The sequence below is a fragment of the Ursus americanus genome, chromosome 5 (genome assembly GCF_024610735.1).
Source record: "Ursus americanus isolate L20-20 chromosome 5, mUrsAme1.1.p, whole genome shotgun sequence".
Taxonomy (NCBI): domain Eukaryota; kingdom Metazoa; phylum Chordata; class Mammalia; order Carnivora; family Ursidae; genus Ursus; species Ursus americanus.
Genome location: NC_142131.1, coordinates 64426240 through 64450670, shown reverse-complemented (window position 1 = coordinate 64450670; position 24431 = coordinate 64426240). Strand labels below are relative to the sequence as shown.

At 40.1% G+C, this 24431-nt stretch overlaps 1 protein-coding gene and 1 long non-coding RNA gene across 2 annotated transcripts in view; one reads left to right on the top strand and one right to left on the bottom strand.

Annotated features, from left to right (window-relative positions):
• Positions 1-24431, bottom strand: part of MARCHF3 (membrane associated ring-CH-type finger 3) — a 135416-nt gene that overhangs the window by 59128 nt on the left and 51857 nt on the right. The window lies entirely within an intron of this gene.
• Positions 2809-24431, top strand: part of LOC148110134 (uncharacterized) — a 55727-nt gene continuing 34104 nt past the window's right edge. Inside the window, exons 1-3 of the long non-coding RNA XR_015724586.1 lie at positions 2809-2966; positions 3603-3759; positions 15247-15333. This is a non-coding gene — a long non-coding RNA (uncharacterized LOC148110134). The remainder of the gene's footprint in view (positions 2967-3602; positions 3760-15246; positions 15334-24431) is intronic.

Here is a 24431-nt window from a genome sequence, read left to right as displayed (position 1 = left end):
TGCGATCAAGCCCTGCATCAGGCTCCTCTGCTGGGAGCCTGCTTCTTCCTCTCCCACTCCTCCTGCTTGTGTTCCCTCTCTCACTGGCTGTCTCTCTGTCAAATAAATAAATAAATAAATAAATAAATAAATAAATAAATAAATAAAACGTAAAGACCATTCTCCCGGTTCAAAAGTAAACATAGGTCCTTCCCGAAAGGGGTTTACCATCTAAAATGATGACTTATAGGGGTGCCTGGGTGGCTCAGTCAGTTAAGCGTCTGCCCTCAGCTCAGGTCATGATCTCCGGGTTCTGAGATCGAGCCCTGCATTGGGCTCTCTGCTCAGCAGGGAGTCTGCTTCTCTCTCTCTCCCTCTGCCCCTCTCCACTGTTTATTCTCTCTCTCTCTCTCAAATAAATAAAATCTTACAAAAAAAGTGATGACTGTAGACACAGACATACAAATAAAACACAGAGAAATAACTATGTACCACACAGGGTAAGAAAATGGTACAGGATAAGTCATTTATATTAGATGACATTGAGTGACTCTATAATTTCCTCATGATTGTATTTTGCAAAGCATGTTTTGGGCCACATGAAGCCACTGGTGAATCTACATGGAGAAGGCAAATCCTTAGAGGTTTCTATGAGAGAAGTCCAAGTGGTCATTGGCTTTCATTTTAACTCTATGACCATCTCAAGACTTTTTTTTTTTTTTTTTTTTTACATGTTTTGCAACTTCCTCAGAAACACGCCGACTTTGGCGGCTGGGTAGCACCATATCTCTACTTGTACTAACAGCACCGCACTATTGCAAGGTTTTCTTTCCCTATGATTTACACCAATAAAGGATGAGAAAGTACCTCATTGTCTTTGAAAACGTTGAAAAAAAACCATTGTAATGAAAGATAGAAAAATAATACTGAGCGTGCCCCATAGAACAAGCATTGCTGCAAGCATCTGGCGTCTATTATCTAATTCAATCTTCCTAACAATCCTCTGAAGGTGGGACTATTTAAAAAAAGAAATGAGTAGTGGGTTGCCTGGCTGGCTCAGTCAGTTAAGCATCTGCCTTTGGCTCAGGTCATGATTCTGGGGTCCTGGGATTGAGCCCCATGTCGGGTTCCTTGCCCCGTGGGAAGCCTACTTCTTCCTCTCTTCCCCCTCATTCTCACACTCTCTCTCATGAATGAATAAAAAAATCTTAAAAAAATGAGACATAGTTGCAGGAAGCAATGGCACAAAACGTTTCCAGGGCCAAGGTCACACAGTGACATGGTATAACAGAATCTGAACCCAGGTATCAGATTCTTCAAGCCCGGCTCTTAAGTGCTCACAATCCCACCTCCCAATGTCTCTGTCACTCACTTGGTGTTCCTTTCCCAAGATACCGTGTCATGCGTGTGCTGGCCTGCGTGCGTGCACGCCTGGGTAGTCCTCGCCCTTCTCTGCACCATCACCTTCCCTGTTCCAATCCCTGCATTTGCCCAAATGTCTACTTTCCCACTACAAGCAGGGATGGTGCTATGAGAAGCCACCCTGGACAGTAAGGGGCTGTGGGGCTAAAACTCAAGAGACCTTTGTTCTGGCTCAGGTGTGAACCATGCGATCCTGTGTGGATCCCTGCCCCTCTGGGGAGAGAGTTTCTTCATCTACTACCTAACACTTCTCCGTGAAAACAAGCACATGACACAGCGTGTGTGGAAATATTGGGTGGTGTGTAAGGAAGCAGTGAGTGCTGGTTATTGTTTTCATTATGCCCGGCCTCTATCCAGTCCTCTCTCCCAGCACTTCCTTACTCATTGTGGAGAAGCAACGCAGGTCACTATTCTAGTATTTCCCAGAACACCAGTGCCTTCCGTTGCCTGCCCTGCTTCTGAGTCACTGAGGAGGCAGTATAAGGTTCCTGCCTTCCCCCGGGTCAGACAGGATGAGCCAAACATCCACTGGAGCCAGCGTGTATCGTCCCACTGATGCCTTTCCAAGTCCACACTCAGCGAAGCCATGTGGATGGCTTGAAACTGGCAAGGGTGCAAGTATTTATCCCATAGAAATAAGCAAATGCGAACTCACACCTCCCTCCTCCTTTCCCCAGAGAGCTGGTTGCTGAACATTTACCAGCACACCACTGGCTCGAGGGGAATCTGTACCAGGACTGAGGAACCTACAGAGTGGTCTGGAAGCATACAGAGAGGTGCTCACTGTCGCTGTGGGGGGTGGGCACAGGCAACCAGAGAAGGCGTCCCAGAGGAAACGAGGCTTCAGCTCAGACCTAGGCAAGGTCTAAATGAGAGCAACGAACCAGGCAAAGGGAAGGAAGAAGAGAGGCCCAGGAAGTCCTAGAGTGTTAGCAGAGCTGAAGGAAGTTCCTTCCGGCTGTAGTGCAAAGGGACGGGGGAGGAAACGAAGAAAATGAAGCTGTAGAGGTGAAGAGGTTCAGCTTGACCCCGAGGGCAAAGAGTGGCTACCAGTGGGTTTGAGCAGGTGGATCAAGGTTGTGAGTGGGTTCAGAGTCAGAGCGAGGGCGTCTGAATTCTGGCTCTCCCAGCTGGGCACCTTAAGCTTCTTACCTCAGCTGAGCCTCATCTGAACCAAGAAGGTAATTCTAGTGCTCAGACCTCCTGGTGGGGTTTGCGAAGCTGCAAGGAAAGTGCTCGGCTCCTCAGAGCTGCGGGGCAGACATTCAGGCAGAGACCGAGCAAGCACGGGGCGGGTGGGCAGGCTCTACAGGGAGCACCTATTTCGGCAGCCCCGCCCACCTTCCGGCGCCGGCGCCGGTAGGCTGCTAGTCTCGGTGTTTCTCGTATGTACCCCGGGTGGTGACGTCTCACTGCGTTGTTGAGTCAGTTTAGTGTGAGCAGCACTTAAAGAAGACGTAGAATTAAATGGAGTTAAGAATAAGAAAGGAAGAAAGAAAGAAAAAGAAAGGAAGGAAAGAAAGAAAGAAAAACAACAAGGACTGAAGTCCATCATGCTTTGCAAGGTAGCTTTTGTTTTGTGTTTGGGTGTACTGGGTCACCAGGTAAAATTGGTTCCTGGAAGCTCCTCTTCATCTGGAACCTTCCTGAGCTCTGAGGGCTGGGAGAGGGAGGATGAGCAAGCCGGGCCTGCTCATTTCAGAAGCTGGAAATGTCTCAGGTAGGGATATACTCCCCCAGGTTTCCAAAGGCTTTTTAGATTCCAGTAAAAATGGCTGCTCCCTGGGCCAGGTTGGACCCGAGGCTTTCTCTGCTGTTGAGCAGCCAGAGGGGGAAGCTACCTGAGAGCCCCTGAAACTGACCCGAAAGCCAAGCGCCAGGGAGGGAGATGGGATCTTAGTAGGAGCGGTTGCTTGTTTGGGAGGCGAAGAGATACCTCCCGCTGCCCTCTGAGGAACCCCAACCCCCAACTGTGGGTCCAACTCAGTCACTAAAACCAAGCAAGGCCAAGTCACTGCCCACTGGCTTGGTGCCTGAGGGAACTGAGGAGTGAAAGTGACATTTAGTGTGGTGTGTCCCCGAAAGATAATTCTATATGTGAATAGATTTTAGAATAATTTACTTTCAACATATGTCAAAACATATCCAATTTGCCCTTTGGAGTTGCAGAAACCGTTTGGCATTTCTTTTTCCTTCTGCAGTGTAAAAAATGGAAAGGAATGGCAGATGCCTGGTCAGTGTTTGGGAGAAAAACAAATGCCACGCCACACGATGATCCAGTTTGCTGGGGTCCTTGGGGCTCATTCCTCAGGCAGAGGCAATTGGCACTGGATTAGCTGCCGACATTTATTGAAAAAGGTATTAATCTTCGCCATTGGTGTTTTTTAAAGCCCATTCTTTCCAGGAAGTTGCAGCAGAACATCAGGACTCCTTCACTTTTGCCTTTCTTCCTTTCCCTGCCGACAAAAATGGCTAAAAATAACCTCATAAACCCTTGATTCCACTGAAGAAGGTGAGGGAGCAAAAGAACAAAAGAACATCATTTCCCCGTGCAGGCAGCCACGTGGCCAGTTCAGGCAGTCACTGAAATCACAGACGTTAGGAGATCGCCTCTTACATGGGTTGAGGAGGGTGCACGCGGGTATGCGTTTGGGGGCGTAGGCAACGTGAGAACAGTTACCCTAAACATGACAACTGTGTATGGCGTCAGGGAAGACGCCTCCATTTATGATCTCTAGGTACCCACTTGGCTTAGCTGCATTTTCCCACTAGGCTTCTCACCAAAATCATCTTTTGGGGGAGGAATAAAGTAGTATACACTTCCTATGTCAATAAAACAATGCTGAGCCAGGTACTGCACATTTCCATTCCCTAAACGCCACTGGAAACCCCTCTCAGTGGGACCCTAGGTAGGTGAGTGCGTGGCTCTGTTGGCTATCTTCCACGGAGTGCTTAGTCTGTTAATAATTGAGTGCCCGCTGTGTGCATCAGACTAGGGCTTGTGCAGAAATGCACAAAGGAATAGAGAAAACTTTGCCCTTGTTTTCCTCCTTGCTACTCAGAGAAACAATACACTGAAGGAAGGAATGAATGAGAGAATGAAGAGTTGAAAGCAGCCTTGAGTTGTGGCCATTGATTTCATTATGTCTGTGTCACCCGTGACACGGGCCACCAGCATGGAACATGGTGATACGTATGGAGAAACTCTAGTGTGCAAAGAGGACACAGAGACCACAGGGAACACACAAACATGGATGGACCTCCATATGTTGGTGCTGGCATGACACTAAGTATCTGTCTGGCAGGATCAGACTGAGGAAGGTGTCGTGATGGGAGTAGATTTCTTGGCTAGGCGGCGTTTGTTATGTGTGTTTTCTGAGTATGTGCCTTTGTTGGTTTGCAGCCATGGAGGAGGGAAGGCGAACATGATGGGCCTATAGAGTGGAGGGATGAATTTTCCTTCCATAAAGCTTTATTAAAAGGAAATCCCAGGGAAGGAAAAACCTTAAAAGACAATGTTTAGGAGGCAAACAGTTATAAATGCATTCAAATCTAAATGCCAACTCCTTCACATACATCTGTTAAAGAAAACAAGGCACTAGACAGCTCATAAATAAGAAATTTCAAATTAATCCTCCCTAAAGGATTTAATTATCCTGTTAAACTGACTTCCCATTAAAGATCAAAACACACACAGATCATTTAAACCAAAAAAAAAAAAAGTGGCAACACCACAATGGTCAGTGTATCTCTAGACAACATTTATAGGGGTTTTGATGGAACAGGAAATAGAGGGTGTCGTCTATGACAAAGTGGCAGATCACATTCCATACAACAAGAGTTCTAGAAAGGTTGAGCTATCCTGTGAAAGACCTAAACTCTCTTGTTTTTGCAGTTCTGGACTAGGGAGCTAGAACCCCAGCTATCAAAGGAAAAGACCCCATCTCTCTCTATTCTAACACTTCATCCAAGACTGAACCCTTGATAAGACAGATTGACGCAAGGAGACCCCAAAGGGACCAACATGTGGCAACAGGGCCTGTTCCCCTCCCTTCTCTTCTGGTTCTCAAGGCCATCACAGAATTCTCAGCATACAAGGCAGATGTTATAAGAGACTTGGGATCAGAGAACAAATGTGCTTACTGAAAGAGGATAGATAGGTTGAGGTTAAGTGATCTGAGAAGGAAGGGGTAGAACCTTGTAGAAATTCCTGGCATCTCAGGGAGAATCAGCAATGCAGCAATAACCAAGAAATAACAGGTGGCAGAAGTAAAGGAGGTCGATTCCACGATCCTATAGGCGCATCTCAGAAAGGGGTCCAAACTGGTGATACGAACTCTGTACATCCATATAATGGAATGCAATGCCAGGCGTCCCAGTCTGACCACCCCTGCCCCACCATTCCAGCTCACTCTCTCCAGTACCCCAACTCCAACAATCTTTCACAACTCCCTCAGGACATCTAACCCAGCTAATCTTCTACCGTTTCACTGTACCTCACCCTCTTGATGTTCCTTCTTCCTTCCTGAGCCAGTTTAAACAAAAGGTCCACCATTATAATCCATCTCTTTACACTCACCTACAACTCTTGCTTCTCTTGCCTGTCTGTTCTCTTGACAAAAGCATGATCTAGTTCTTTCCCAACTCTCTACCTATAGTGTTGCTGCTGAGTATGACTGGGGAAAACCACACAAATGCACTGGATGGAAATTCATGACCACAAGACTCATTGAGCCCCAAATGCTGCCCAGCAATTGTTCTTCATTCCATTCCTTTCACAGTCTCATTCTTCTTGATAATTACTTCACATCGACCTTTTATCCTTCAAATCTTCACTTTCTTCCCTATCCTCAGCTGATGACCTTGCTTCTCATTTCACAGAGAAAAGTGAAGCAATACAAAGAGCACTTCCATGGACTCCCACTGCCCCATCTCCTCCCCTACTGATATCTGTACTCGTAGACACAGCCTCTCCACCTGTCTCCATAAATGTACCAGCTGTGTGCCTCCTTCGCCATTTGTGCACTAGATCCCCACCCCTAGCAGCCCATCTACTCTACACGATTCCCTGTAGCAACTCTCCCCTCTTGAACATCATCAGTTTCTCTCTTTCTGGACCTTTCCCAACAGCATACACGTATGTGGTTATTTCTCCCACCTCAAAAAAATCCTCCTTTCTCCCAGTTCAAAAGCTAACACCTCATTTCTCTGCTACCGCTGCAGCAAATCTCATCAAAAGTGGTTTCTTTCTGTCCTCTCATTATCTCCCTTTTTCAGCTTTATTAAGGTATAATTAAAGTATCCTAATGTGCACTCATTTAAAGTGTACTGTTTGATTTGTTTGATATATGTATATACTGGAGACCACTACCACAATCAAGATAATGAAACTATCCATAACCCTCAAGAGTTTCCTTCTGCACCTTTCCTTCTATCCTATACCCGTTCCAATGAGCCTTCTGCCAGCACCACTCCAAAGAAACTGCTGGTCAAGGTCACCAATTGTCTCCATGTTGCTAAATCTAATAATCAATCCTCAGTCCTCTTTGTACTTGACCTCTGCAGCATTTTGACTTAATATTTTCTCCTACCTTGACATGATTTCTTCACTTGGCTTTCAGGATATCACACTTGATTGGTTTTCCTCCTGTCTCCTTGATGCTCTTTATTCCTCCCCTTCTCACTTTGGTATTACCCTAGAGAACCCTAGGGTGCACTTTGTGGTCCTCCTTTCCTCTCTGTCTTCTCTCACTTCTTTCATAATCCTCAACCAGTGACAGGGTTAATCCCAAATTTCTACCTCCATCCCAGACCTCTCTCTTCTACACCTTACTTGTATATCCCACTGCCTGTTTAACATCTCTGCTTTGCCAATTTAACACGTCAAAAGCTGAACTCCTGAATCTACCACCTCTAACAAAAATTTCTCCACTTGTAGTCAACTTCATCTCAGTCAACTCCATCCTTCCAGATGCTCTGGCAGCCAATAAATAACGAATTAGTCTTGACTTTTTTCTTTTTGTTACCACCACCACCAGATCCATCAGAAAATCTACTTAATTTTACTTTCAAGACATATGCAGAATGTTACCACTTTGCTACCTCCACTGCTTCCCACTTGGTCTGGGCCACTGTCATTTTTTGCTTGGTTTCATACAGTGGTCTCCTAATCTTTCCCCCATAGTCTGTTTTCCACAAGGCAGCCATATTGATTCTTTTAAAAATGAAGCTAGGTGACATCATCCCTTGGTCACAACCCTCCAATGGCTCCCCATTTCTCTCAATAACAGCCAGGTTCCTTACAACGGCCTAAAGGGCCCTAGACATCCTAGTCCTTCCCCCCGATTATCTCTCTGTTCCATCTTGAGCTTACACCACTGCAGCCATAGTGACCTCACTGCAGTGCTGTACACATGTCTTGCACTAACTGTTCATTCTGGCTTTAAATGCTTGCTTCCTGGCACAGCCACTTTGGAAAACAGTATGGTAATTCCTCAAAAAGTTAGATATAGAGTTACCATCTGACCCAGCAATTCCACTCCTAGATATATACCTAGTAGAATCAAAAACATAGGTTCCCACCAAAACTTGTACATGAATGTTCAAAGCAGCATTGTTCCTAGAAGCCCCGAAGTGAAATACTCAGTGTCCATCAATTCATGAATGGATGAACAAATGTGATATATCCACACGAGAAAATATTATTCAGCCATTAAAGAAAGAAGTACTGATAAAAGTTGTAGACATTATACTAAGAAAAAGAAGCCAGCCACAAGAGGCCACATATTATATGATTCCATTTACATGAAATGTCTAGAATGGGCAAAGCCATAGGGACAGAAAGTTGATTAATAGCTTCCAGGGGCTTTGTGGGGGGTAACGGCAAGTTACTGCTAATGGGTACAGGGTGTTGATGGAGTTGTTGGGTTGATGATAATGTTATGGAATTAGATAGCAGTGATGTTGTACAACTTTATAAATATACTAACGCCACTGAACTGTACATTTAAGAGAATGAATTTTATGGAACGTGAACAATATCTCAGTTCTACAAGTGCTTTCTTCCCAGATGTCTTTCTGGATTACTCTTTTTCCTCCATCAAGGCTTTGCTCAAATATCTTCTCAGTGAAAATTTCAAACACCCTACCACCCTCCTAGCTCTTCTGATCCCTTTTATTCTGCTTTATCTTTTAATCCCTGTAGTATGTGTCAGCTTCCAACATGATCTATACTTTACTTACTGCGTTAATTCTTATATCCCCCTACTGAAATGGAAGCTTCCTGAATTCAGAAATTTTTGTCCACGTAAGTGGACAAGCAGAATCTCGAATAGTGCCTTGTGCTCAATAAATATTGACCGACTGAATGAATAAATTAATACCAAGAAGACATTAAGATTGATATACAGGAGAATACTGACTCATATGAAATAAGTCATTTATTCTTAAATGACAAAAGTGGATTACCAAACAATATATAGTACATACAGTAAGATCCCTGAATCATTAAGAAATAGAAAATGTATTATGCATAGAGAACACATTGGAGGGGATGAGATACATTAAAATACATCACAATCCCTGGGTATTATGATTGTAGTTAGTTATTAATTTATTTCCTAAAAAATGTGTTCATATTTTCTAAGCTCACTGGTTTTGGAATCAGGGAGATTTGGGATATAACCTGTGCTCCATTTCTTACTGGCTGTGTAAATCTGAGCAAGTTATTTAACCCTTGGTGACTCCGTTTCCTCATCTATAAATGGGGATAATAACAGTATTAACCTTGGTGGACTTTTCTGAAGATTAAATAATACATATAAAGCACTCAGCACATGCTTGGCATATAAAAGGCACTCGATAAAATGTTTGCTATTATTAATTACTATCAATATCTTTCTAATAACTATGGAATTCAAAATGTACTACTTGCTGAATTTTTTTTCATGAAATATTTTGAGTTATACTTTTTGTAAATTCCCGTGAGTGAACAGTGAACACTCTCTTGAATCAATTTAAGCCCTTCCATTTCTCTGCTGACTGGGTCCCCTGGACTCATCTGTTCCCTGTTGACTTTGGGTGATGTTTGACTCATCCGGCAAGAGTAGGTTACATGTATACCAACAGCATTGTGTGCAAGGCATTGACCTTTAATGCTTCAATTTGAATTGTTTGGACATTTTTGTCCATTGTTCAGTGATTGCACTATAGGTTTTTAAGTTTTGGCACAACCATAATCTAGGGTCTCTACTATCTAAGAAGGATACAGAAGTTACAACATAAACAAATTCAAAAGCAAGCTCTTACATATTCTCCAGCTACACACTCTTTTTATGAGTGGGGAAGGGAATTAGCAAGGCTGAGAGAACCTTAAAATTTTATCTCCCTTTTCAAATTTATTATAAAAGTGATGTATTCTCATGGTAATATAGATTGACTCATTAATGAGGGTATAAATGGAATCATAACACCTCTAGTTCATAAACTACTCCTAGTCCTGCTAAGCACTTGTAACAATTCTTGGTCTAACAAATTCAAGCACTATCAATTAACTCTGTTTTTAAAAAATTAGGAATCTAGCCCACTACCTTTTTTTTCTTTCCCTAAATTTTGTTATATTTTTTACTTTTATGTTCTTTGCTAACTTTATAACTTGAAATAATGTCCTAAATGTTTCTTTTCTTTTCTTTTTTTTCAATTTAAACCAGAATTTCTTACGCTCCCCCCATTGTGTTTAAGTTGAGGAAACTGGCACCATTTTACCTCCCTCTGTTGCTCTTCTCTTCCATCAGTCACTCAGATTGTCTCAGTCACATTATTAGTTTTGCATTCTTAGGGTTTATGACTTAATTGTCTGTAATCACTTATCTTCCACAGATTGTTTAGAAATAAATTCCAGAAAATGAAAGGGCATTTTAATATAATGAATCTCTAGAGAAAGAACTGACTTTAGAACTAAGTAGTGTGACTGGACACTGACAGAAGGAGATGTGGGGTTCCTTAATCCACATTGCTTGAAAGAAAATGCACCAGGCCTCAAGGTGTGTTTTAAGAATTTTGTTTTTTACCAAAAGCTCTAAATCAAACCACATTTTCATTTGCTCCGTAGTTAGACTATGTATTTCTTATGGAGGCTTTTGTTTTTCCTGACAGTTTGAATTGCCTTTATTTTTTTTTCTTGTTGACAATAGTAGCATATTTTTCACCTTAATGCTCAGATCATACAGCTGGTTAATCAAATCATTACAGAAAATCCACATTCTTCTTGAAGTCATGCTTCCTGTTGCTTTCTGACTCATGTTATAACTCAGACATACTGTTTTCCAAACATGCCACAACCCTAGGATTTCTTTTCATTGTACTCTTTGAGATTAGGGTCAATATTTTCTTGAATGTTCTTCTTTCTCTCTTTTGGGTTCTGTCCTTCCTTTGCAGGAGAATATTCTCAAACAATCTTTCCCCCCAGAGATCTTTATTCCAGAGATTTCTAAAATTTTTATTTTGCCTTTATATTGATTAATAACTTAATGATATTAAATTCTAGTTTTCAAACCTTGTTTCCTCTGAACTGTGAATTCATTTTTCTTATGAGTTGCTGACTGGAAATAAAATGAAATAAAAATGCCAGTCCAATTCTTAGTTTTTTTGTAAGTAAACCCTTCCCACCCTGCTCTGAATACTATTAGCATCTTCTTTTTCTCATTTATATTCAGAATTTCATAGAGTTTTGCCCATTTAATCTGAAGCTCTGGGAAATGTGTTATTTCTTTAAATACTTGTATTTCCCCTTTGTTTTTGTTCTCTTTTTGGAGCTCTTAAGTAATCACATGTTGGACTTCTGGAACTGGTTGTCCATGCCCATTAAATTTTCTTTTATATCTTCTTCTCTTTTTGTTTTAAGATCTAGGAGGTTTACTTGACTTGATTTTAAACTCAGTAAATGTATTTTGAAAATTTCATCTGCCATATTTTTAATTTCCATGTTTTTTTTCATTCCTTATTTCCATTTATATAGTTACCTTTTACAACTTTATGGATACAAAATATTCTTTTTATTTAAAAAGTTTAATAAATAAACACCTATGTATTTAGAACTCAGAATTTTATTTCATTTTAAAGATTTTATTTACTTGAGAGAAACAGCATGAGAGAGATCACAGAGGGAGAAGCAGACTCCCCACTGACAGCTCAATGTGGGGCTCAATCCCAGGATCATGACCTGAGCCCAGGGCAGACACTCAACTGACTGAGCCACCCCGGTGCCCCCAGAATTTTTTTTTTAAGGTTTCCATTTTGTCATTTGTGGTTCAGATAATTATTTTCTTATTAAAAGAAATGGGACTATAGAGGTCAACTGAAGTGGCCTTTTGTTTCCCAATCCCTACCCCCATTCTCTGTCCCTTTTTCTCTTTCCTACCATCCTTCACTTCCTTGCCAGAGGCAACCACCATTATAAATTTTGTGTGTTTCCTTTTAGTCCATGTTTTAATATTTTTACTGCATATTTCAGTATCTATGAACAGTACCCAATATTGTTTCATGTGTGTTAAATTTGTACCATAGTATACATAGTCCAAAAGCATTTTGTTCACTCGATGCTTTGTTTAAAATCCATCCATGTTGATACATACGGATCCCGTTTATATTTTTAACTGCTGTGAGCATCCCTGTGATCATTCATTTAACAAATGCACCAAAAATGTTCCTGCAACTGTTCTTGTGGCTGGGTACACAGCAATGAAGGAAACAAATTATGAACACAATATATTTTATCTTTCTTCCATTACCAGATGTTAGGTTTTGCCATGACAGTGTTTTGGTGAATACCCTTGTATTGGGCTTCTTTTTTTTTTTTTTAAAGATTTTATTTATTTATTCAACAGAGATAGAGACAGCCAGCGAGAGAGGGAACACAAGCAGGGGGAGTGGGAGAGGAAGAAGCAGGCTCATAGCGGAGGAGCCTGATGTGGGGCTCGATCCCATAACGCCGGGATCACGCCCTGAGCCAAAGGCAGACGCTTAACCGCTGTGCCACCCAGGCGCCCCTGTACTGGGCTTCTTTGCAAGTGTTTCTCTAACAAATATTTCTAGGGGTGGAAGTGTATGTTCATAGATCACATTTTCAACTCTACCACGCATTGCCAACTTGCTTTCCAAAGTGCTGTATTAGATCACATGCCCAGCAAGCTGAGCAAACTGTCTGTTCCATTCATCTTGCCGAGCATCTGGACAGTCATACTTCTTTATTTTTGCTTTTCTGATGGCTGAGGAATGGTACTTCCGTGTTTGAGTAAGCATTTCTTCTATTTGTTAGTAAGGCTTTGCATCTTTTATATTTACTGGTCCTTTAAATCTCCTTTGTGTACTGCCTGAAGGTATCTTTTGCTCCTCATTTTTGTAGTCAGTTGTTTCTCTTTTTCATACTGATTTGTAAGGTTCTCCATCTATATAGTCTGGAAACAAAAATATTTTCTGTTTAATGTGTTGTAAATATAGTTTTGCAGTCCAGGGTTTGTGTCTTCACTTTATTTATAGTGGCTTTTGCATAAAAGAGTTTTACTTCTTAATGTAATCTTTTCCTTTATGAACTGTCCTTTCTGTGTACTGACTGAAAAATAATCTCCCCTCCACAGTCATAAAGATACTCTCCCCTGTATTTCCTCTTAATAATTTTAAAGGTTTGCTTTACACACGCAGGCCCCTAATTCAAACAAAATGACCCATTTGTACAAGATGAGGCATTAATCTACCTTTCTTTTTTCATAACGAGAGCTAAATCATTTATTAAATAATCCTTCCTTTTCTCCCTTATTTTTAATGCCTTGTCTACCCTCTGCCAAGTTCCTACATATATTTTGATGATTATTTCTGTGGTTTCTATGATGTTACAATGAATGGACCTGAGATTTCAGTCAGATTTTTTTTTAAGAGTTTTTTTTATTTATTTGAGAGAGAGAGAGTGCCCAAGTGGGAAGGAGAGGCAGAGGGTGAGAGAAGCAGACTCCCCAGATACAGGGCTTGATCCCAGGGCCCCAGGACCATGACCCCAGCTGAAGGCAGACACTCAACCACCCAAGCCATGCAAGTGTCCCTTAGATTCTTTTTAAAAACAATTCCCTTCTGCTCCCTAAACTTCCCATCTTTTCCCCAGTCTCAGGACTTCTTTGTCCTCACACTGACCATCTTTTTAAATCGACCTCTTTGTTTCAAGATGAGGAAATAAAGATGCAGAGATCTTAGACTTCCTGTTCAGGTTCACACACAAGGTAATTAGAAACTACCAAGCTTTTGGGCTAGGATCATAGCCTATTTTCCGGTCCTGTCCCCATTAATGCTCAGTCCCCTAAAAGTTTGTATTTTCAGTCAAATTTTTACTTCCACCAGTAGCTGATGAAACCGCCCATTTCACTGAATCTTTGCAAGACTGGGTTTCATTTAAACTGTCTTTTCCTATTCACAGCTTCAGGATGGTGGTTCATTATTAGAGTTTCTTGGCATAAATAAGTATTTAAGTAAATATGTATGAAGCAAATAAATACTCCTTTAAAATTTGATCATGTGTTTCCTTGTCATAGTGTTTTGTCTTTTTGATTTGTCTACTAACATCATTTCCCCAATCTTCAATTTCACTGTTGCTTTTTTCCTAGTGAGTTCTGGGTATATAGTGAAGATATTAACCTTTGTTATATGTCTTTCAAAAAATTGTGTCAATTGTCTTCTAGTTTTGTTTATAGTCTGTTTGACACAAAAGTTTTAGAATTAAAACTAGAGGGGTACCTGGGTGGCTCAGTCGGTTAAGCATCTGCCTTGGGCTCAGGTCATGATTTCCAGGTCCTAGAATCGAGCCCCAGCTGGGCTCCTTGCTCAGCAGGGAGTCTTCTTCTCCCTCCCCCTCTGCCCCCCCACCCCACTTGTGCTCTCTCTCTCAGTCTCTGAAATAAATAAAATCTTTTTTTTTAAAGTTAAAACTAGAACTAGAAATTCTTCTCTGTGTATCTTCTATTCTTCTTCTACTTAGAAAAATCTTTATTCCAAGAGCAGATAAATATTCATCCCAGATTTTCTATGACTTTCATGGTTTCATAAATTCTTCAATACATTTATAACTTATTTTGGTGTATGGTGTGATGTCAAAAGCCAACTTTCATTTTCTTCAAATGGTTTATCAACTGGTTCAGTCTAATTTATTGATAACGTCTTCATTTATATGACACCTTTTTCTCCAGTAAATCCTTATACATACTAGAATCTCTCCATAGGTTCTACTTCATTAATCTATATTTGAAAAGCATCGCATTTCAAAGTTATTAAAGCTTTATAATTCATTTTAGTAACTGGTAGACATCTCTTGTCTCCCACATTTTACTGATCATTTCTGTTTGCTCTTCCTGGGTTTGCTGTTTTTTTAAATCTGATTTTAAAGTTGAGATTTTGTTAAAAATGTATTTAATCTGGAGAATAATATTTTAAAGTTGAGATTTTGTTAAAAATGTATTTAATCTGGAGAATAATATAGAAAAGAGTTACATTTCGAAAATACTTTGTCTTCCTATCTAGGTACATAGCATTTATTTGAGTTTTATTTCCCTTAGCACAGTAGTTCAGTTTTCTAACTACTGATTTATTATTACTGAATATTTTATACTTTAGTAAATGGGAACTTTCCCATTATATTCTACAAACACTTACTGCTCATTTACAGAAAAGCTGCTGATTTTGGTTTGTTTTGTATATAGGCTTTTATTTTTAATTAAATTTTTATTATATTTTTGTTGATTCTGTTGTTTTTAGGTAAACAGAAATACCACATATAAATAATGATTATCTTTTTCCTCCTTTCCACAGATTTCGGTTTCTTGGGTGGGCTGTGGCTTCCAGCAGAATACTGAATGATCATGGTGAAAAGGAAGTCTCGTTCCTGATTTTAATGAGGTATTAGTTTGCCATTAGTTTATTATCCTTTCAGTTTCCTATTTCGTATGCTCTAAGTTGTTTCTCTGGCCTAGATGCTCTTGATTATGTTAAGACGTATGTTAGTTTAAGAAATGTCTAGTATACTTACTTATCTTGAATTTTCAGCTTTTTATTTTTAAGAGTTCAATTTTTTTTAATTTCTAAAAGCCCACTGCTTTTGTATTCTGTATTTTTTTTTTTGTGAATGAATTCTTCGAATTTGATTTATTCTGTGTCTATAGTTACTTCTGATCTACTCTGTTTATCACTATTTTTAAAACGATTTATCTTTGAATCCAAAAAGGGTCTCATGACCGGGTGGTGGAGGAAAGATCAAGGGTACTGAATAATCTTCTGGTTAATAATCAAATGTGATAGATTTTTTAAAAATACCACTTGTTCCCTTGAATAGAAGTTGATTGATGACTGGCACATAGAGGAGAAAAGTTGATAACTACCAGTTTGGCTGACTTTTATGTGCAAGATACAATTAAACTTAAAGACAATCACACACACACACAAAACCACCTCAAAAAAACAAAACCCCACAACGGTAAGGTTATTTCAAAGAGACAGAGAGAGGTTCCAATTCTAAGAGCTCCAGTGACTAAATGTGGGACAATCTGAGCAACAAAATAAATAAAGTAGTATTATGCTGTAAGCCAAAGTATAAAATCTGAGTCCATACTTAGACAAATAAGTGACTGAATCAATAAATCAAAGGGGATGGGGAGAAGAGACAAATCTCCTATGCAGAAGAAATCCAAATAAGTTATGTCCACACTCATACAGCAAGGAGGCAGAGCATAACTCCCCATTCCTTAAGTGTTGGCTGTGCATGGTGAACTCCTTCCAGAGAGCTGCTGTATGGACAGAGGGAAGAAGAATAACTCTACAGTGGAGAAACCTGGGGGACATCACATCATCCAGGTGATCAGGCTCAGCATCAACCATGATAAGTCCATGTGCCCTTCATGTGTACGGACACTGGTGCTTGACTTCTGTGGCCTTCCTCTTGCAAACTCATAAGCTCAGATACATCCTTACTGAAGGACATTCTACAAGACCGCTGACCAGTGGTTGTCAAAAACAAGGAATCGTCTGAGAAACTGTCAAAACAACCGAGAGGGGCCTAAGGAGGCAAGACACCTGAATATTAGGTGGAATCTGGGGTGGGATCCTGGAACACAAGAATAATATTAGGTAAAAACCAAGGAAATGTGAATGAAGTATAAACTTCAGTTAGTAAGAATTCATCAGTATTGGTTCATTAGTTGTAACAAATATACATACTAACTTAAGATGTCCATATATACAATGGAATATTACTCAGCTATCAGAAAGAACGAGTTCTCAACATTTGCTGCAACATGGACGGCACTGGAGGAGATAATGCTAAGTGAAATAAGTCAAGCAGAGAAAGACAATTATATGATTTCTCTCATCTATGGAACATAAGAACTAGGAAGATCGGTATGGGAAGAAAGAGATAAAGAAAGGGGGGTAATCAGAAGGGGGAGTGAAGCATGAGAGACAGCCCACCCAGAGACTATGAGAGACTCTGAGAAACAAACTGAGGGCTTCAGAGGGGAGGGGGTGGGGGAATGGGATAGGCCGGTGATGGGTAGTAACGAGGGCACGTATTGCATGGTGCACTGGGTGTTATACGCAACAAATGAATCATCGAACTTTACATCAGAAACCAGGGATGTACTGTATGGTGACTAACATAATATAATAAAAAATCTTAAAATAAAAAAAAAATAATAGGGGAAACTGGGTGTGAGGTATACGAGAACTTTATTTTTTAAACTATCTTTGCCATTTCTCTGTAAATATAAAACTCTTCTAAAAAATAAACTTTATTTAAAAAATAATCACATGGGAAGTAGTCATAGCTAACAATTCCTGGGTGGTCTTAAAGCTGTGATGACTGTATGCCGTGCTGGAAAACAGCTCAGTAACTAACAGACGGCTAGCCCTACTTGGTATTCCAACCAGCATCACTTCCAGGACTGATTACCAACGTACCTTTGTCTCCAAGGTGATTGCTTGGTTATATTTCCACAGAGGGTACTCAGTTATACTCTAAAAGCTCCTCTGAGAAAACAGCAAGAACAAATGGACATAAATTGCAGCAGGAAGGGCCTGAGTTGGAGTTTTGGTGTGCTCTGAAGTCTAGCTACGTGATATTCCTTGATAGTTATCTTTTAAAGGGTGAGTTGACCAGAGATCAGTTTGGCGTAGCCTGGTTTTAGCCCATCTCGGAGCAAATCAGCCGAGAAAATGAATTGCTACAGTTTCCAGGAGGTCCTAAGAGTTTTCACAACTTAAGTAGAACATTTCCATAAACTCAAAGTTGGCCTAAGTGGTACCAATCACTTAGAAATTGTTCTTCAAATTGTCTACGGTCTCTGCCATTCTCTCCATCGGCACATGATTTATTAATTTTGTTTCAGAGATTTGAGTTCAGGCTGCATAAATCATGAATAAAGATTAGTTTAACAGTCACAGTGCCCCCTGGGACAATGTTTCAAGTGAAGAAAACTCAAAATTGTCGCAATGTGAAAATAATATGACAGTTGTATCAATATTTGCAAATTGAAGTGATATTCAATACCCTTTCAGAGGAAGAGTATAAATCTTATTTCTGCTCATTTTATGCAAACTCTAAAACTTTCCTTTTTAATTTTTTATTAATATTTTTCCCTTGTGAAAATGTTTTGAAAAACAAGTCTAAGATCATCCTGATCGGCCTCCAGCTGTTAAGCAACACGAGACTCTGACCTCTTGCTACTGCTTTGATGACTTAAATACTTTAGAAAAACAATATATTACCAGGCCCCCAAGCCACTTACGGTAATGATATTTTGCCATTTTTCACGCATTAAAAAAAAAGAAAGAACTGTCTGGTAGTGTGGCAGATACCATGGTTTTAATATTCAAAATTATATCACCTTGTTTCCACTGGCTTATTCCAGCTGACTCTTTAACCTTTATGAAACTCTAATTGTTCATATACTTAAACACGTGATTGTGATTTGGAAAACAAAACCAGATATTAAATACTCTGGTTAGAAGCTAAGTACTCCCCAGAATGAATTAAGAGTGGCTAATTTTAAGGAAAAATGCCTCATTATTTAAGTAACTCAATTTCCTATTACCTATATTATTCCCAGGTAGCTGATGGTATGGTTAGCACAGACAATAAGATCACGTGTTAGAGGCTTTTCCAGCTATGACTTCATGCATTTAATGGCATCTCTGGTTATAAACATTTATTCCAAATGTCTGAATCTGGGCTGTGTTAGATGAAGAAAAGAGAGAGATACAATGGGTACAAGGGAGCAAACCAAAGTCTGTTACACTCAGTTCCCTCTCAACTTCAGTAATATTTCGTTGGAAAGCTTTCAACACGTTCTCTTGGTCAGAAATGAAGAACATTGATCTACATGCAGGCTTGGCATGCAAGTTATCAAAATAACATTTTAGAGAATCATTAAAAGGCTGAATTCAATATGTTAAATCCCTAATCAGAGATGCCAAAACCAAGAGTCAGACATCTGTCTTGGACAAGTGACCACAAGGCCGATGAGAGACGGTTCATGGAAAGGTCAGGGAAAAAAATGCCAACAATTACTACTATAAAAGAGTACATTACTTTTTGCGGTGAGCAATACAGTTTATTCCCTTTTTGTCCTATGTTGTCCTCTATTCATTTGAATAACTATGTTATCAGATTAATTTCATTAGCTAGTATTGGGGAATGAACCAAAAACCTGACTAAAATTCAGATTATGATCCCATCATGATGTAATCTGCTCTGGTATTCTGTGAATCTAATAAGAAATTATGCCTCATTAAACATACATAATTTGGCTTGAAGTGGTATTGTGGGAAACCAAATTTAGAGTCACAATAAAGTTGTCTATGCTGGATATTTTCATTTCATAGTGTAATATGCATTGGGTAACCCGAGGTCCCCAGGCAATCATCTCATCATTCAGGCTCACTCTGGGTGGAGCTCGTTTATATCCTATAATCACACCATTAGCAGTCACAGCTAAATATAAACACAAGGACGGATGTGAATGATTGTTTCACAACTCCAGTGATATCAGTACACAATTATATTGACAGGCCCAATAGTGACAGCATGAAGCTACCATGGTTACTCTTCCACGAGGTAAACAAACAAGCATCTGAACACTTAACATGCATACCCCCTCTAGTTCTTTGTCCTATGGAGTGGGGGGCGGGCAGCCTCACTTGTAGAAACCAGGACGGGTCTGTGCCATGAGCACGGCAGTTTTGCTACATGTGTAAGAACTCAGGGAACAAAGTTCTGGATAAACTACCAACATCTTAAGAACTCGTGTTCCCAGGAGGCACAGAGTGTGCATTTGCTGGTGGGTTCTGAAATTCAATTAACTGTCCCCGTGGCTTAGTCATTTCACTTCCATGGACCTTCTTCATGTGGAAAATGAGAGCGTCAAGGTCATGTAACAATGATCCTACAAATGTATGCGTGTTTATGCATGTGGATAACTACATGCTTTCAGTAATAGCAACAATAATAGAACTGAATATGAACTTGTGATTCTATCATTTATTACCAAATCCATTTTGTTATTTTACTGGTTTTTTTTTAAAGATTTTATGTATTTATTAGAGAGAGAGAGAAAGAGAACATGAGCAGGGGGAGTGGCAGAGGGAGAAGCAGGCAGAGGCAGAGGGAGAAGCAGACTCCCTGCTGAGCAGGGAGCCTGACGTGGGGCTCGATCCCAGGACCCCAGGATCGTGACCAGAGCTGACGGCAGCTGCTTAACTGACCGAGCCACCCAGGCGCCCCATTTTGTTGTTATTTTTTAATAACAAAGATTTCCTTTCTGTCCATGTGACTATGGGCAAGTTGGTGTTCTCTAAGGTTTAATTTTCTTCTATATAAATTAAGATAATAATAGCACCTATCATTGCTTATCGACTCTTGTGAGAATTGCCCAGGTAGTGTAGGTAATGTTTAGCCTGGTGCATGGCATAGAGTAGGGACCTGACACACTTTTCACCTGTTTTCGACCCCTTTCTGTTTATAAAACAAGCGAGTAAAGATTGACTACAGGTATGACTGTCCATTTAGAAGGAAAAGTGTTTTTATGAACTGTTAGAAATTTTTTTATGAAAGTTATTTAGAAAAGAAACATCTGAATTTTGAAAATACATTTTTAAAAAATACAAATAAGGGATCCTAAAACAATGCAATTCTCTTTTAAAAGATACACTAGGGTAATAAATACATTGACCCTAGTATTTTTGTAGGACAAACCTAGACAGTATCAGTAGTAATACCCATATAAGCCAAAATAGAAGATTTGACCAATCTGAGGTAACTTGTCAAAGTTATCAAGGAGGAAAACAGGCCTTAGGATGTTACTGCTAACTATTGGGCAAAAAAAGGAAATGCCACCTTAACAAGAAAATTAAAAAACCAACCAAGTACCTGCATTTTCTGCTTGAGTAAATGGCATAAAAGATGTTTGCTACAGAGATTTACTTATTAGTTTGAACTAACAAGAGATAAATTTGATCTAAGACACTAAACGTTTTTAGAACAAGAAACTGACAGAAATTTAAAGTTAGTTTTTAAATCGGTAAGTCTTGCAAGAAAAAAATCTAGTGAGTTTTTTAGCAGTTGAAGAGCAAGCAGAGAATCCCAGTTCTTCCTCAACTTTCCTTTCTGTCAGGAAAACCAAAGAAAAATACACCAGGATGTCAAAATGTCAAGGAGACTGGTTTTAAACTCTTGAAGCTCATCAAAATAATTCACCAGAATTTTCTGTCATTCTGTCTTCTCTATGCAACAGAGAACTCACCTCAGGGGCAGCATCAGAGCCTAATGCACCTCTCTGAAGAGCGCTTCTACTTTAGGCCCTATTTTCAATATTTAATGCAATACTGGACTCTTTCACACCTCCACCCATTCTGGCTGAGGGGACTCACTGAGTAGGCTAGTTTGCTTGGGCTAAGAGGCCAGAGATGACAAGTCTATCCTTCAGTTGATACTTCATAGGGTATTTGACAGAAAGACCTGGAACTAGGCTTAGCATGACCTCACCCAGATACTGCCAGACAGTAACCTCTGCCCTCCTCCCAGCTTCCCCTCATGCCTTATGCGTCGTTGGTCCAAGGGTGGAACTAACACCATAGGGCAAAGGGCACAACACACATAGAGGAGAGGGTAACAAGAATTGCCCCAATGCAGTGTTCGAGTCAGTAGTCTGATGTCATAATGCTGGTTCACCGGAGTTTCCCTGGTTGCTCTCTTTGCTACATGCACCTAAACACAATCCATTTCTTAATTTACTTACTTACTGGTATGATTTATTCACCTCCTGACAGACTGCAGTTTCTCCAGATTTAGAAGCTAGGGAAGATGCAATGCTAGCTATTCCATAAAGGCCCTCAGTGCAGGTGCAAAGAGAAACATTTACCAAATGGTCTTTAAATTGAAAGCCTGAGACTGGAGGCTTTCTCTTCCTTATGGTCCATGTGTTTGGAAAATTAAACTTAAAAAAAAATGATTTTCTGGGATTTGAAGATGTGCATCTGGTGAGCTTTTTCCTATTGTCCTATTATGGTTGTTTGAGGCTGGAGTCCAGGGAGCAGATGCTTCTTAATCTGTCAGCCCATAGGTCTGATATGTGGGATATGTGGGACTGAAATGTGGGACTACTAATCACACACTGGCTCCATACATGGACCTCAAAGGGCATGTGGGATGCTAAGGTCAAGTTCTGTAAGGAAACAGGATGTTTCGATGTGAGGTTAGTACAAACAGCTGAGGCAGAGGGCAGCATGGTGAGCCAATTTTGAGTCCAGGCTTCTGAGCAGGTGAGCCAGACTAGAACCTGGTGAGAGAAGGTACACACGCGGCTCCTCCTAGCCAGCCCCAGCAGGAGCGGAGGATGGGGAGGGAATGACCTTGTGGAGGATGCGGCTGATTGGCAGCTAATGGAATGGGAGTGTCCCCAGCTTCCAAGGGGAGAGAGGAAGCATGTTCCTGGTCAAAGCAAGGAGAGGGAATTTACATTCTAGAACTCATCCTGTGTTTCCTATGATGACTTTTTTCTTCAACCACACTGGAACCCACCTTTTTTAAAGCTTCCATTTGTTGAGCAATAAATATGGACTAGGAACATTGCCAAAGGCTTTACCTACATGAGATCATTGTCCTCAGAACAATTTTATGACATATGTGTCCTTATGACCCTACCCCCCGCCCCCGCCCGGCTGCAGATGAGGGAACCAAAGCTCTATATGGTAAAGAAGAGGCCCATGGAAAGAATTCACAATTTTCACAGTGGTCTGACAACCTCTTTAACTTGAGCTCTTTAATACTAAACTGTACTGCTGTTCTTTCGTGAACCAAGGCACTGATTTCCACAGAAAGTTGACTTTCAGAAGGACAAACAACAAAAACTGCCAAGATGTTGAGTGGTCAAGGATTCATTCACAGTCATTGCCCACTTATTAGAAAGGGACATAAATAAATGCTATTTTAGAAACCGTTTTTAGCTATCGCTGCCAAGAAAAATATTTTTTGCTTGAAACTTCAGTTTTATTAAAGCATATTAATTATATAGTATGCTGATAATTATATTCATAATTAACAGTATATCAGTACTAATGCTGGTTGAAACCTACAGAGGGTTTGGAGCCATATAGATGAAAGTTTCCATAAATACAGGGTAAAATTCCTATAACAGCAGACAAAATAATGAGCCAAGGAGAGATGGAAATAACTGAGCGAGAATTTTCTCTCTACCGGCGTGTAGGTCCAGGTTCTGGGCTTTCACTGGCACTGTCTTGCATTGCTAGTTGGAGTATAAGATGGTGAAATTACTGGAGAAGAGAGTTTGGCAGTTTCTCATTATGTAAAACATATATTTAACACATGGTCCAGCATAGGAAAAAAAGGTCCATAGAAAGACTTGGGCATTTTCACTCCCAATAATCCCCCACAGAAAACAGCAGGTGAGTGGGTACATACATTTTGGTATCTTCATGGAAGGAACACTCCTTGCAACAACATGGAATGAACTACTAATCACACACTGGCTCCATACATGGACCTCATAATTGTGTTGAAAGGAGCTGGACAGAAGGACGTATACAGTAGGAGTCTGTCTGTATGAAATCCTAGAGGCACAACTAATCAATAGTGCCAGAAATCACATCACTGGTTGCCTGGGGCAAGGTGGGTACACGGATGGGAGATTGACCACTATGGGGCACACGATGCGAGGGAGATGGAAATGTTCTGTGTATTGATTGGAATGGTGGTTGCACGGGTGTGTGTACACATTTGTCAAAGGCACCCAAATTACGTGCTTAAAATATTTTATTATATATAAATTATACCTCAGTAAAGTTGATTTAAAAAAAAAAAGGACTACTGGCTTAGAAATGAGTATGCCTTAGAAAAACAAAAATTTCTCCATTTTGGTTTCTCTCCCCTCAAAAGTTTTCTGTGTCTCATACTCATTTCAGGAAGTTTATATCCTGTTTTTTTCCTTAGTTGCAAGATTGATTTTTGTTTGTGAAAGCCAAGTGGAAAAAAAATTAGAAGACTTTAAAATAAGGCTATTAAGGATTTTTAAACTACCTTACCTGGATAATCAGATTTCCTCGATTGTTGAGGTTTTACTACTTGGAGCATTCTTAAAATGCTATTTCCTAAAATGAGTATTTACCTCCACATGCCTTAAATAACATCTATTGAACACAATTTAATCCTCTCTGAATGCCTCCAGGTCATCATTATGGTATCAAAAATTGTAATATAGCAATGATTTCGGTTTGTTATGGGACCTATGACTGTTTGCTTCTATGCTAAGTGGCCTCAGAACACTGAGATTTTTATGCCTTTGTATTTGCGTCTCATTCTTCACTGTCTCTTGCTGGGGTGTCAAAAAATATATATATATATGTTTTCCCCCTAGTACCTATTTGTCTCCCTATAGAAACTGCCTTCCTCTCTTCCAGCCTTCTAAGATTATCAGACTAACAGAACTATATGG